At 39.0% G+C, this 15,190-nt stretch overlaps 1 long non-coding RNA gene across 1 annotated transcript; it reads right to left on the reverse strand.

Annotated features, from left to right (window-relative positions):
- Positions 1-9,397: 9,397 nt before the first annotated feature.
- LOC113747237 (uncharacterized) lies at positions 9,398-11,912 on the reverse strand. Its single transcript, XR_003463468.1, has 3 exons — positions 11,656-11,912; positions 10,486-10,537; positions 9,398-9,966 (listed from the first exon to the last, which is right to left on the reverse strand). It is a non-coding gene; the product is annotated as an uncharacterized LOC113747237 (long non-coding RNA).
- Between the last annotated feature and the right edge of the window lie 3,278 nt (positions 11,913-15,190).

The raw sequence follows: 15,190 nt of genomic DNA on the forward strand, positions 1-15,190 counted from the left end.
CCTCTCTTCAATCCTGAGCCCTCCATCGCCTTCAGCTCTTTATCCGAGAGTCTGTTTTCAGGTACACTCGGGGCTTTGTGTGATTGTGGTAACAAAGAAGTAGAAATGATAAAGGTCATTCTGTGGCACTTCCAAACACAACCAGTGCCACGGAAACCCAGTGCACATTTACAGAATAAACTTCAGATAAATTGAACTCCCAGACTTTTCCACCCTTTTTCCTCTACAAGTGGAGCACTTGTAAAACATGTTGGTTGGATTTTTTATTACCGTGGTGAAGAATCATAACCCCCCTTTAGGAATAGGGGAGTGCATAATGTGTGCATAACGAGCGTGTGGCGACAGACACACAGTGCAGCAGACAGTGACGGTGAAAGCGAGCGGAGCAGGGGAAAAAGTTTAGCAGTAGCTTGTCTTGCAGTAAATATACGGTGTAGGTTACAGTTTGTCAACATTAATAAATGCTGCAGTTTGTCAAGACCAAGAAATCTCGTCTTTTATTTCTTAACTGCTGATAAAGTGAGTAACGCTCTGGAAGCTGGAACAGAAAACTTACAATTGCCCGAATCAACATTGTTTCTGGTGCAGTCATATCCCTTTCAGAAGCTTTGTAATCCAGCCTTGAGTTGCTTTGTGTTTCTGGAGACTTCCATAATCCATCCAGAAATCCATAACAATATATCCAACACTGGATGTCTTCTGTGATAATTTCTCAATATGTCTGTGTTGTCTGTCAGATATTATTGTTGTTAGCTGTCAACTGTCACTGTCAATCCCATGAGGCCATGGGTTGAGTCTGTCTACCACTCACCAGATGCTATGTTTCTGACTTGCAGCACTACATATCACATAATTTATTTGATTATCATGTTATCTTTTGGATTTTGTTTTTGTTTGTTTTACAGATTATTGTTATAACTAGCAACCCAACTGTCACTGATCAAGTTTTGTTTTTATTTTTTGTTGTATGCACACTTCACATTGGACCTAAGAAATATGTGGGTCAACTGTCAGAGTTTTACCTGGCTATCATTTCTGATCTCACATTCTTTTAAAAGCCTCAGGGTTAGTATACAGAAATCTGAATGTTTGTGGTATTGAAAACAAAAGCCAAAGAAAAGAAAGAAAAGAAAGAAAAAAGTTCAAGTTGAGAAAACAATGCACGTCTTCTTGTCTTCCCTGTTGAACACAAGGCTTTCACACATCCCTATAGCGAAAAGACACTTCCACATTGAGCCTCTGACAGTTCTTATGGTGTAAAAAAGGATTATATCCATTTACGTGTACCTTAAAATCCTATGAACAGCCATAAAAGCCTTTTTGGTAGTGTAGATGGAGTTGGACTATTTCAGTCACGTATTTTCTTGACTGTTGAGTTAACATTATGGCTTTTACCCATAGCACTCACACCAGACCCACTTCAAGTGCAATTTTTAGGAGCCAGAACACACTTTAATGTCAGTACTTTTACTGTTTTATAACTGAGCGGCTGATCCATACAACATACGGAAAAGTATGGAAACTTTATTAAATGGAGCAAATACACCATATGTAAATCAAAAAAGCAATGATGTATTTTCTCTTTTTTTTTTATGTATTTTTACTTTTTTATACATATTTCATACTTATACTATATATATTTTTATATGTCTGGAGTGTTTGTATAAAGGCAGACATGCACAACATGAGATTAAAAGCAGAGAAGATGACAAGGGCGTATTACCTCCTTCAGGAGTATACGTGACAGTGATATACTTTGACAATTTAGTCTAATAAAAGCATGAAACCAGCGAGCTAAAGTTGTTTGATGTAATATGAAAAATTATTGCTGTCAGATTCATGCATCGATACATCAGATTTGATCAAACAAAGATAAAAGTGTACCATGTACAGCACTATAAAAACACCTCACATGGGTAAATCTCAACTGTTTCAGCAGCATAATTAGTAGCTAATTAGTTGTCACAACTCATTTATGACACTTAGCCCACCATTTCACCAACCATTACACATTCTTTCTCTCTCACGTGTCGCTGGCCGCACTTCACAACATGACTGAAGCAGAAATTAGATTTAGCTGGCTTGTTGGTTATTAGCGTTGTGGCTGTCTGATGGGTGATTAATCAGGTGAGTCGTGGCTTTGCATAAGGTGGCAAAAAACAAACAAACAAAAAATGTATGAAATAATTCTGTAAAAGTTATTTGACTTTTAATATTAATTGCGATAACTCAGTGTTTCCCTTCAACACACAGTTTGCCTTCAATCAAATTAGCCCTGACTAATCAAGCTGTTAAAAATATAGATATATATTTTTTTTTCTTCAGAATGTTCTTTTTAATGCATTTATATTAATTCATTATTTCTATCTCATTCAATTATTCTGTCACTGGCCCCAGTGGCACTGTTGTGGCAAATTAAAGGCGGTTTTCAAAAAAGACACATACACACTTTAGCAATGTTGACAACAGTGACATATCTTCATTAAAATAATAACACATCATAATAATAATACGCACCGACTCATTGACATGCACACATGCTCTGTTTATCAGAGGGTGTCTTTGCCAATAATGTGATTATTTGCAAGTGTAATGCGGCACTGAATGCGATGTGGTGAAAGGGGAGTAGGAGGATTGGATGAGGGAGGGCATGTGTGTTCGCTGTTTGAAAAATGATAAAAAAGAGAGGATAGAAACAGAAGGAGGAGGGGTAAAGTGCTGATTGGATAATTAAGCATTTCTTTTTGGAGCTAAGCCATAACAATAACTGTTCAAACACACTGTGCAGGGTCCAACCCTCCTAAGGGATAGGACAATGATTGTTTACGGGCGATTAGGCAAATTGCTAACTAAAAATATGTGTGTTTAGGAACAAACAAAAAGTGGAAGAAGACTAATGGAGTTGTTAAAGCACACTTTCCAATGGCAAGTTCCCATTAACAAACGTAAGAGTATTAAATGGACCCAAAGACAAATGTTTTAAAGATAAGGGGTCAGTCCACTGCTCTGACTTCCACATCTTTCTCGCAAGCATTAGTTAATGATGAGGTTGACATTATTTAAGAAAAGGTTCAGATGAGGTTCTCTGTTTGGCCTGGAAACTGTTTCGGTTGGAAAAGCAGCTTATCTTTCATTGGCAAAAGGACTACTGAGTGAATCCAAAAGGTCATTGGCTGGGCATCACTAAAAGCGCTTCTCAACTCCACAGAGAAGGTCAACATTTGAGTGCAACTAAAATATATCTAAAATGCAACTCAATCATGATCGTCTGTTTAATAAATTCCAACATTATGGGTAAAATTGTCAAATAATAAAGCCATATTATTCATTTCAGGTGATCAGTATTATTTCTATCAGCACTCAATGGAATACAATGGAATAGTTTACATAGAATAATACTTTAGCATTGAATACCGTGCTCATATCTGTATTCTATATATGAACCTCCCACCAGCAGCTGCTTACCTTATCTTAGCACAAGCATACATCCATGCCTTGAGATTACGGCCAGAAATAGTCTGTATGATCATAGAAATCAAAGAAAAGGAATGCTCCAAGCTTGAAAGTCTGAGAACATGTAAAGGCAATCTGTATTCAGTATCAATCCGGTATTTTAAAAAGAATGGAGATTCCCACTGTGGGCCATGGGCACTAATCATAGAGTTTTTCTTTTCTCCTTTTAAAACTCAGGGCACAGCTGTTGTGCAGAGACAGCTAGAGCTAGATCAGAATGGTATTGAGTTTAAGGTGAGACTATGCACATTAGGTCAAAAATAAAAAGGGACAGTATTGACGAACATCAAAATGGACACATGGAGGGACACAGTAGCTCTCGCTGTAGCCTGAGATAATGTTTTGCAGGCATTCCCCTAAAGAAATAAATTTAACATTTTTGGAAATGCACTTGTCTGCTTTCTTGCTGAGAGTTAAATGGAAGGATTGATACAAGCTGCAGCTGTTTCACTTAGCTTAGCGTAAAGACTTGAAACAGAGAGAAACTGCAGAGAGAAATTGGTTAATCTGTGCAAAAACAAATGTGTATAAATGACAAGTTATGGTTTCATCTAGGGTTTTCGTCACTGTGGGGCAGCTAGTGGAGACAACTCCCTATAAAACTACAATGTTCATGCCTTGTTTTCTTGTATGTAAACAACAGAGTTGCTGGCAGAAGGATAGGTGTGTCCAGACTCTATGCTAAACTGTCTTATGATGGTAAAATCAAATCAAAAATCTAATCTGCCCTTCAGATATCACAGAGCAGTCTTTCATGAATGCAGTCAAATTCACCAGGAAAGAACACACATCCTTCCAAGCGCTGATATAATTTCCTTTGAATGACGTAGGGCAATTTGATGTAGCCAGAGTCCAACTCAGAGAGCATGAAAGCACCTAACAACATAATGGTCTTAAACACAGTGGAGTACAGCAGGGATTCGCACATGCCCCCAATTATTTTATACAAGTCAACATTGAGAACATTCACAAAGAAAAAGGGCAGCCAGATTCAAAAGCAATACTAATGTGATCTAGTCTTACAATGTCTGTCTTTAAAATCTTGTCTGAAAGAGCTATTCTAAAGGCAGGTTTCAGCCTGGGGTATGGTGGAGTAATGTTATAAAAATGGCATGCAATATTAATGGACGTGGGCAGCAGGGTTTCTTATATCTGAGGTGGCTACAGATGGTACGTCAGTTCAGCAAGAGTCTATAAAAAAAGTAAATCCTCTCACCGACTCCTCTGTGTAAGCATGATGCAGACACATAACAGCACTTTTACTTAATAATACAATATATCTATATCTCTCTCCATATATATGTATATATATATAGATGTATATGAACAAAGAGCAGACTAATCCATGAGCAGTGCAGTCAGTAATGACGAGGCACTCATTCCTATAGGCGCACTCAATATTGTGACATTTTGACAAACAGCCTGCCAGAACTGGTCTGTCCACAGAGAGGGGACAGTAGCCCGCAGAAAGTGCTCAGAGGCAGTGCTCTCCTCTGGGGATGAAATCTGCTCAATGTCCTGGAAGGCTGCACAACTTCAAGGACGAGCCTCTGTCTGAGCACAATGAGTATCCGGGCTGCTCCTGTCAAGTCGAACTTTCACCATTGTTTTAGACAAACCGGTAACCCAAAATTAGAGTTTTGTGTCAGGGAGAAGGCATGATAAACTGATGAGGCGGTTATCAGAAAATAGAGTTTTTCATAGGAGCTGTAATTTTAACATGAGCTGCTAATCGCTGAGATGACCTGAATATACTGTGAACATGTCACTGTGCGTGTGCGAGAGGTAGTGTCAGTAACTAACGATTAAACAATATTTTTTTTTATTTCTCTTTAATTAAAGGAGTTACTAGTTGCCATAAGAACACAGAAAAGACTAAATGTTAATGTACATTTATGTTCAACCATTATCATTTTTGATCATAACATTACAGTCATACATGGCTGTAATTAAATGATTTAAATTGTTTTCACTTCTCATGAATTTCTTCAGGTTTTAGACACAAGAATTCACAAGAAGTTTAATGTTTTTCACGCGAAACTAACAAAGTGCATGCTTTCGGGACTACTACCCATTTTTTATGGATGTGGGGGAATCAAATGTAAGAAAATTCGTCTCATCAAACCGAGGGTTAATCTAAATATCAAAACAAGCTCTGATGAAATGAGAGAAAAAGTTGCTTTTTGACAGTCGAATCTACATCCCACTCCCATCCTCCTCCTCGGTCCTCGTCGATGCAGATCATTCCTGCTGAGTGCAGATATTTGGGCTTGTTTGTTATGGTTGAAGTGTATCACTCACTGAGGCACTGCTGCGCTGCATCACATGAATTAATGATGAATGCAAGAAGAGATAGAAAGAGGGAAAGAGAGCGGGCAGACAGCTGCAGAGAGGCCGACAGAGAAGTGAATGAGAAAAGAGAAACGTGAGTCAGAGAGATTAGTCGGAGACATTAAGAGGGGCTCATTTTTAGAGGCAAAATGAGAAAAAAGATTGGATAGAGAATGAAATGATAGAGAAGGGGAAAGAGAGAACGAGAGGGAACGGGAGATAGTGGTGAAAAGAGAGGGAACAGCCACTCTGTTGATTAGATACATGGTCTTATCTTCCCTGGTTGTTTTGCGCTGGAATAATCATGGAATTCATTTGATTACAAGTGTCTCATTGAAAAACATGGGTTTTCATAAGTGTGCAGACAAATGCTTCAATCATAACTGCATGGCATTTTGTAACCAAGGGTTTGTAATGAGGACTGACATCACATCCGGATGATATAGTGCTGGGCAGCCTGACTCTTTCTGGTGATTCGTTCTTTTGTAGTCAGTTCCAGACAATGACTCAAATTTGAGCTTTTAGTGACGCAGGGTGGCTCTTGGAATGACAATGTCAATCTGCCATTCCTGCAGTCACTCATCTGGACTAAAACATCTGTGGGATAGAGATCCATTAAAATTTGTACATGCATTCATGGTCCACACAGGATAAACATTTTGTTGTTGTTTTTTCAGTAAAATATCTCAATAAGGATTGGCATTAAATTTGGAACAGACATCAAAGATGGCAAGATAATTAATGCCAATGACTTTGGTTACCTTCTGACTTTTCTCTAGAGCTAGCAGCAGTTTTCATGCAACATCCACAGGATGGACTGGCACATTCATGATTTCCAGATGATGTATCCTAACACTGATAACGTCCTGACTTCTCCTGACACAAGGTGACATTTGTGATTTAGAGTGAAACATTTCGAATGGATTGCCATGAAATTGTGTGACTTCTCATCTAGCACCATCATCAAGACAAAACCTTTATTTGACCTTGACCTTCAAAACAAATCCCATGAGCCCAGACTTCTGAGCTCTACTTAGCCGGTATTTAAATGCTAATGTTGTGCTCTGACATAAGGGGAAGAGCAAGAGGAAAAAAAAAAAAAACGCAGCTCATGTCTTCATGCATCTGTATTTTGAGGTATTGCTACCAGATGACTGCTACACTAACACACTAAAGTAAGTAATGTAGACTAAAGACTTTTACATGTACCTGAAAGCACCACTGCACCTAAATGCAACCTCAAAGAGCCACTAGCATTATTGTAGACTTCCAGTGTTGCTTGGATTTAGCTAATATTCATTATGGGCAATATGAGACATTGTATTTTCTTTAAGTAACAATCCAAAATCTCAGTTTTGGTCTCTCTGTTCTCACATGTGATGATGAATGGTAATTGTATCTGTGGACCTCACTTCCAAAGAGATCCTGTGTCATATGACATGAGTAAGGAGTGTGCACCTGGGCCATGCCTCCATAACACTTAAGATCGTCAATACATGTGAAAGTAAAAATGGAATAATATCTTCTGGGACAGTGAATATACATACTCATGTCTGTGAGTGTCCATACATTTATATGTTACCCTAAATTGACGAGTGGATCGTTTACACTTACATGCACGTTGACAGAATATGGATTAGACCGTTTCTATTCAGATTCCTAATCATTCCCCGAGTATCATTTATACACCAAACAATACAAGAAAGTTTGTCACAATTCCACAACATTGTTGAATTGTCCAATAAAATATCAATTCAGAACCTAATATTAATATCCAACTACTCATTTTCATGAAATGGGACTGAGTTGAAACCCCTTCCCGTGCCTCTGACTGCTTGTGAGAAAAGTGAAGATTTCCCATCTCATTCTTAAAGAGGTCCAATCCAGAAAGCGTCTGATCTTTTTTTTATATCGTCTCTTTTGGCAATGTTGAGCAATTTCCTCTTCTTACACGGAAATGTATTTCTTACATTAAACTATCCACCTTTTATTTGAGTACAATTCAGCCAAACCCCTTTGACTTCACATACTCAGCAGAGACAAAACACATTCACGTCATCTGCGTGTGATGGAGATGTGCTAGACATGGCCAACAACTGTTACTGAGAGGAAAATTGAAAGTTTAAGAAAACAGTCCACTTGAAAATAATGATGAAGATTAGATTTGTAGTTACATATTATGATACAATGTTTTGAGGAGTACTGGATAAGAAAAGTGCATTACTATGATCAAAGCAAAAACTTAATACAGACTCTTGGAAATCTTGAGTGCTTGGATTCATACCACTTATCCCAGGCACATAGATTTTATACCAAGTACCTTCATGTTCCAACTCAATTTGTAGAAAATTGAGCTCTTCAGAAATATCTGGATGTTTTATGTGAATTGATATGATCATTTTGTCAACAAAATTAACATAACATAAGAAATAAGAAATAAAAGAAAGACGGAGCCAGAGGAGGTTCTTCTATGCAGACGTATTCAGTGTCGATCATTCATAGACATTGTGAGCTCTCTTTAAGTTTTCTTTGTGCATTGGAATATTTGTAATGAAGAGAAGATCTGAACAATATGACCATGAAATAAAACAGTAACAGGGTATGGAGGCGACTATCAGTCTTGTTAACTCTTTGAACTACTCCATGTCAACAAATCACAGGTATTATACTACTTCTTCTGATTCGCTGAAGAGGTGAGCTGCCAAGACTGAAAAGGCTGCCAATGTCGCTCATCTGAAGCATTCTTACAATCACTTCTTTTCATACTTGCATCATCTAAGTGCATGTTTCAGTTTAAGTGTGTGCGTTACTGCTAACATCGCCATAAGTCCTGGTCCTTTCCACTCATCATTGCGGCAGGGATCTATTAACTCGAAGACTGCTGGGAAAAACATTCTGCTCAAGACGCACTGCTCATCTGGCAGCATATTTTACTCTCTCCCTCTAGAGACGTCTCATAAGATGAAAATGAAATATGAGAGTGATCAATATCAAAGTGTTTTTTTTTCTGTCTCATGAAGAGTAATTACCATAGGCACATTGAGAGGAAAGTGTGATTTTTATTACAGGGGAAACATACTGTAGACGTTAATGTCTCTATTCACTGTCAGGCTTACCTATAAAAAAAAAAAAAAAGTCGATAGTGGCGCGAAGAGTGCTCTCGTGTATTCGATCCTTAGATGTTAGTATGTACATGTTTGTTTACGTTCCCCCTAAGGCTTGTTTAAGAGGATGCTGCTGCTGCTTAGACTGGTAACAAAGTGTTAAGTCATACATACATGCAGGATGTTTGTTTCTGCCTTTCTTTAAAAATTCAGTACTCACATCCCCAAATGTACATGTTTTGCTTCTTTAGGTACAAGTCGGCATCTGGCCAAGAAATTGTGTATATAATACCCTTTTTTTGGGTTTTTCTGGTCGGACAAAACAAAACAAAAATATGGCCATTCTTTACTTATTTCTGGTATTATGAATCAATTTATTTAAAAAAATATAAAGATCAATAATAAATCACTATCTACTGTAAGTTGCAGCCCTATGCATGTAGTTTACAAGCAAGATCAGAAAATTTGAAGAAACAAAAGGGAAACTGTACTTGTGTGGAAAAAAAAGAAACAAGAAAGAATAGAATGTCAAGGAACCACTTCAGCTCACAAGATGTGTGGCTCTCAATCATTTCAACTGAGAAAGTCTTTGGATAATTATTAAGGCCACTGCCCAGTAACTCCAAAGCATCAGTCAACATATACACAATAATCAAATCTGTGTTTCTGACTTGTGAAATGCTCGGCTTTTCTTTAGCATTCCCCTATGTTACTCGTTCCCATCACTGAACTGCAGCTAGCTCGACACCAAGAACACTGGCTTGTGAATCTGTTAAAAAATTATATATATACACACACACACATTGTCTAGTATCTAGAGGAGTAATCCTTTTAAAAGCCTGTTCCAGAACTATATACAGGCAGTGTAGCCGGGATGATTAAACATTGTCTGGTTGTGTGTGTGTTCAGGTCATATCCCTCATCCTCAGCATTAAAAGCCTCCTCCGCAATAGGACACCAAGTTCCCTTCTCTCTGCTCTCCATCTTTTTTCTTTTGCTTTTACCCTGGCAAGGAAGACTGGAATAACAAGAGCACAGTTAGATCCACCGAGAAATGCTTATCATTTGCAAAGTAATGAAGAGAAAGACGAGTGAGAGCAGGCAACAGAGGAACCAGAGCGATGGTGAAAATACACCAGGCTTCCGGCAACGTTAGGAGCTCTCAGCATAATCAAAAGTGACAGCACAGCGTCTGCATTATGGATATTCGATCGTGGTCAGAGATGCAATATGCACACGCTCACAGGAACACACACACACTGACAGGCATATGAATTGATTCAAGTTTGCAAAACACATGAAGGTGCACATGTGCAAACACACTCACTTTATGCAATACACTTCAAAAAGTGTTGATTTGCCATAAATTCTATTTCTGACGCTCTGTATCTACACCGCCATCCACCTCTAAATAAAAAAAGGAAAAGGAGGAGAAAAAAAAAAAACTCCAGGCACATTTTGAAACATTTTGATATACATTTTTACATAGTGTCAGCAGTATTCCATCTCTCTCTAATCAAAATATGTCAAACTTAACTTTTCTCCATGCTCTGCCACAGCACGAGAAGCCTGCAGTTGTATTCTTCCTCCTGGAAAATAGCAACAAAAAAAAAAAATCCTGTGACATTTTCTACTGCCTGCCATCGAGCCTTTGTCTACCTAAAAATAACGCCTAGGCGTGGAGAATTCAGCAGTGCTAAAGCACATTTTCTCTCATTGCTACCACCAGGAAAAGAACCTCAAAAAAATATTCAATATGGGTGCTCGTGCCAGCATCAAATCAGAGCGGGGAAGTAATGCTGGCGATACATCATCATTACAGAATCCCCAGAGGGAAAAAAAAGAAAAAAAAAAAAAAAGTTGGTATAATGAAACTTCTTTCTTGCACTTTGCACTGGAACACCTTATTGTAAATCACACCTAACTCATCACAAGATCACTCATTTCTCTCCCGGCTATAATTTTTGCGCATCTCTCTGGAGAGTGAAGAAAGAGCAATATACATGAAATCCAATAGATGCCAAAAGCTGTTGTTTTGACAGTGTGAGGGAGCAGGAGAGGACTCCTGACATAGGATGATAAATGTATGGCAGAGGTGGAAATGGCTTCTACCTGATTTGATATGGAACGCTCTGCCTGTCCCTCTTAATCTCACAGACTTGGTAACATATTCATTGGCACTGTCAAACACACTGCTTTATGGGCTAAAGGTGGGGAGTGTTGCCTCATGCTCTTATCTGTATAGACCCATGTGTAACTTCTGGCATTTCCACGCCGTGCACACAGGATGCTGTTCAACACTGTGGCTTTTAGGTCACGGAGGCGTTGATATGTCATCAAACTATATTGAAAGCTGATTCGGACAAGCATTTAAAGTTAACATTATGCTGGAAATGAGTAAGTGTTAAAACTACAAAATCAACCTGTAGCTGTCTACCTGCAGGCATAAACATTCTCAGCAGACAATCTATATTTCTATCTATATATATCAATTTCTGTCTATGTTTTTTTTTACTTTCTCTCTCTTACACACACACACACACACACACACACACACACACACACACACACACACACACACACACGCAAACAAATTCCCTGCCTCTGCATGGAGAGCTGGGTAAGCTGCTGCTGGTGATATAGAGAGGCTGCTGAGGCCCCAGCTGACCTGGGCTCTGCTTGCGCTATAAATCTTTTATCACATCACCTCTGCAACTGTTGCTCTCTCCACTCTGCACCCAGCTTTCTGCTTCCCGTTCATAGTCACATTGAAAAAAATAACCATGGAAAAAAAAAAAAGGTGGAACATTAGAGAACATATTAACATTAATAAGTCATCACCATATTAATGACACGGCATTAGTGGCATGTCCATAAACAACTGACACCACTGCCAACAACATTATCTGCTGCCTGTCATTTGAACATCACCATGTGTAAATTCATGTGACGGAGCAGCTCCGTCAGCACACACACACACACACACACACACACACACACACACACATATTACACAACATAATGCTCCGCGCTAAATAGGCATAACAACACACACATCCCTCTTCCCCCGGCCAAGGTTGCGCACTTGGCATCCACTCAAACAAATGAAAACTTACCTTACCTGTCTGCTTCCGGCGGAGAAACAGGGCGTAATAAACCGACGTCATTATATAGGAGGATGACGCGCGCCAATTTAGATCAGGTGATGCGTAATAATATGTTTTTGATTAATAATGTCAGTTTGTCCGAGTACTATGCAGTTTCTATGGAAGAGAAATGATGACCAAACTGGTATATTTTTTTGTATAACGTTGGTGATGATCACATGTGAGGGAAATTGACGTTATAACGAGAAAAAGATGTTTATGTAGTTTTTTTTAGAAATGTAGTAGTCCGAGTGGGAGGGGCTGCCTGGGCCCTAATCAAGGAGAGAGTGGTTGGTTACAGAGGAGGTAACAGAGGTTTGGGAAGTGAGTTGAGTATTGTGGGAAGTTGAGTTTTTAAAGAACTTGCATTTTGTTTCATTCACTTTTTTTCTGGTTTTGTAAATATTGGCACCTGGTGAGGTGGAGAATAAAAAAACAAAACATAATTGTTCTGACTAAGTCTGGATTTTTTTTTTTTTTTTTTTTTTTTGGAACAAGCGATGAGGTTAAAGAAAGAACACAGCGACAATTCATCTTCAGTTTTCACAAGGAAAGACTCGCTGGCCAGAGCAGCTGCTTCTTAAGACAATCATATTCACATCTGGCTGAGATCTGTCCACAAAGACAGACCCCTTCCACATCTTGTGTTTACGCCCTGTCGTACCATGCAAGTTTTCCTTCATCCACACAGGATATCTCAATAATGATCACAGGAGTAAATGGGGTTGAATGGCAGATGAAAAATAGAACAATAAATTAGGATAGAAAGCATTCTCTACAAAATAAATAGACACAGACAGAGAGCTGATATGACTGATATAGACAGAAGTCATTTATTTGCCTCCAAAAATATTGAGTACCTGCTAACGTCTTCATATAAAACAAATATTTGATTACATTCAGTCTAATATTTCTTTAATGATGTTTTGCTGAGCTTGAAGGCTCATCATTTTCTCTTATTTTTTATTATTCATACAGCCTGTCTCCACAGGATGATTCTCAGTTGTATGCTTGATGAAGCAGATATGGTTTGATTTTAATCAATACAGCTGTGTACACTCAGCCACAGACATGCTCACATTTCATTTGCCATTCGTGTGCATAACCATGAAACGGTCCGATATCTTTTGACTAAAACATGCAACTACATTGGCTGTGTACTGATTGCATAACCAAACACAACAGAGCCCACACAGGTGTCCTGGCTAATGCAGCTTCCACTACCTGGCAAAAAGCGGAAGTCTCAAGCCTGTGTTCAAATGAGTAAATCAGTCAGCTATCTAGCCCTGGAATACAAAATTTAACCTCCGTCATAGCATGTTTTTGATGGTTTCAGTTAATATTTTAAACTTCCCTATAGTAGTTTGTGTCAATATAGATCAGTTGTTGCAGGGAGTGTACAAAATCTAAGCAAGAAATATATGTACCGTGCCGTAAGTAATTAGGGTAGGTATAAGACACACCAGACATCAAGTTGTTACATTTTAACAGATAATACACAAGGTGTTCACATCATATTTTCCTGTCTGTCATGTTTGGGCATTGGCCCGTAGATGGAAAAGAAGAAATATGGTGCATTTCCTTCAATGTGCAACAGTTTGAGGAGAGGGAAGAAAATCCCCCTCTTGTTTTGGTTTCCTCCATGTCCAGCAGGGCAGTATGGAAAGAAGAGGATGGTGAGAGACTTAGAGAGTTAGAGAAAATGACAAGCGGGATAAAGAGTCACCCTGTGCCACAACTGTGTAAACGCTTCAACAACACCAACACATCTCACAAGCTGCATTCAAATTCAAATGCCTCTCTTCTTAACCTCCAGTCATTCTTGACACTCCTGTCACTCCACCCTGTGGCAGTCCAGAGAGAAGGTGTGGTGTTCAATTATCCCTCTCTCTGTAAAAGACGAGTGTGGCGACCTTGGCCACCCCGACTTAACTTTAAATGAATAACAGAAGGGGCTTTTATGTGAAATGTGAAACAGTACAGCACATGACAGGCAATTACTCTCAGTGATGTCACTCTGTCAAGGGGTCACTCCCGCCGCCATTGTTGTTATGCGCTGCTCCTCTCGCTCGCCTGACTTTTGATAGACATTTCTTTAGAGTTTAGGCCGAACGTTGCTGGCAGTTTGTGGCTGCGCCTGGACAGAAACTCAATATGGGCAAGTACTTGTATGAATGAACTTGAAGAGAGAGACGAAGGGAGGAGGAAAGAATGCAATGGAGGGCGAGTGAGACAACGGCTTTAGAAGTGACACAGACGGAAAGAGACAGAGAGAGAGAGAGAGAGAGAGAGATAAAAATGACTTCCAAAGACTTAGGAAATAATCTTTGTTCTAGGGTTGTAGAAAAATCCTGCCATGGTTTATTCATGCCGATGTCTTTTAATTTCTATTTACATGCATATCATATTATTCCACAGTTAGCCCTGTCCAAGTCCTTTGAGACATCTCAGACTGTATGATGGAAATTTGAGTGACAGTGGAGCACCGTGGCTGATTTCAAAAGCGACACATCATTTAGGGAGAGAAAGAAAACCCTGCTGTTTTATAAATACAAACACAGGCATTCTAAACAGCGCAGCGGTATCCTTTTCTTAAAAAAATTTTGTCACTATAACTGCATCCCATTTCCCTATTGGGCATCGGATTGCTGCTCATCTCTTCCATATCTCTTCCATAAAGGGCAGAAAGAAAAGAAAAAAAAACGGGAGGCGCTCTTTTCCCATGGGCCCCAATTAAAACTTCCTTTGGCAAAGTGGCAGCTTTTTATCCCTCGCTTTCCTAGTGTATTTTCACCACATTTCCTAACAAACTGCAGGAACATAGCAGAGAAAGCAGGCTATTAGAAACTAAAAGCCAAGTGAGGGAGGGAGGAGGGGACAAGATAGGCTAGAAGACGGAAAGAGCAAGAAAGCTATTAGTTACGCATTAGTCAGAAATTATGGAATAATTTCAAATGTTAAAACTCCATATCTGGTATGCAGAGTTATTATTATATGGTTTGCTTGAACCTTGGGGAATGAGTGGACTGCTTATGTAGAACAAGAACAACAACTGGTGAATGGAGGGGAGTTTATAATGCCAAGAAAGAGGTCTTT

This window comes from Larimichthys crocea, chromosome XIII (assembly GCF_000972845.2).
Source record: "Larimichthys crocea isolate SSNF chromosome XIII, L_crocea_2.0, whole genome shotgun sequence".
Lineage (NCBI taxonomy): Eukaryota > Metazoa > Chordata > Actinopteri > Sciaenidae > Larimichthys > Larimichthys crocea.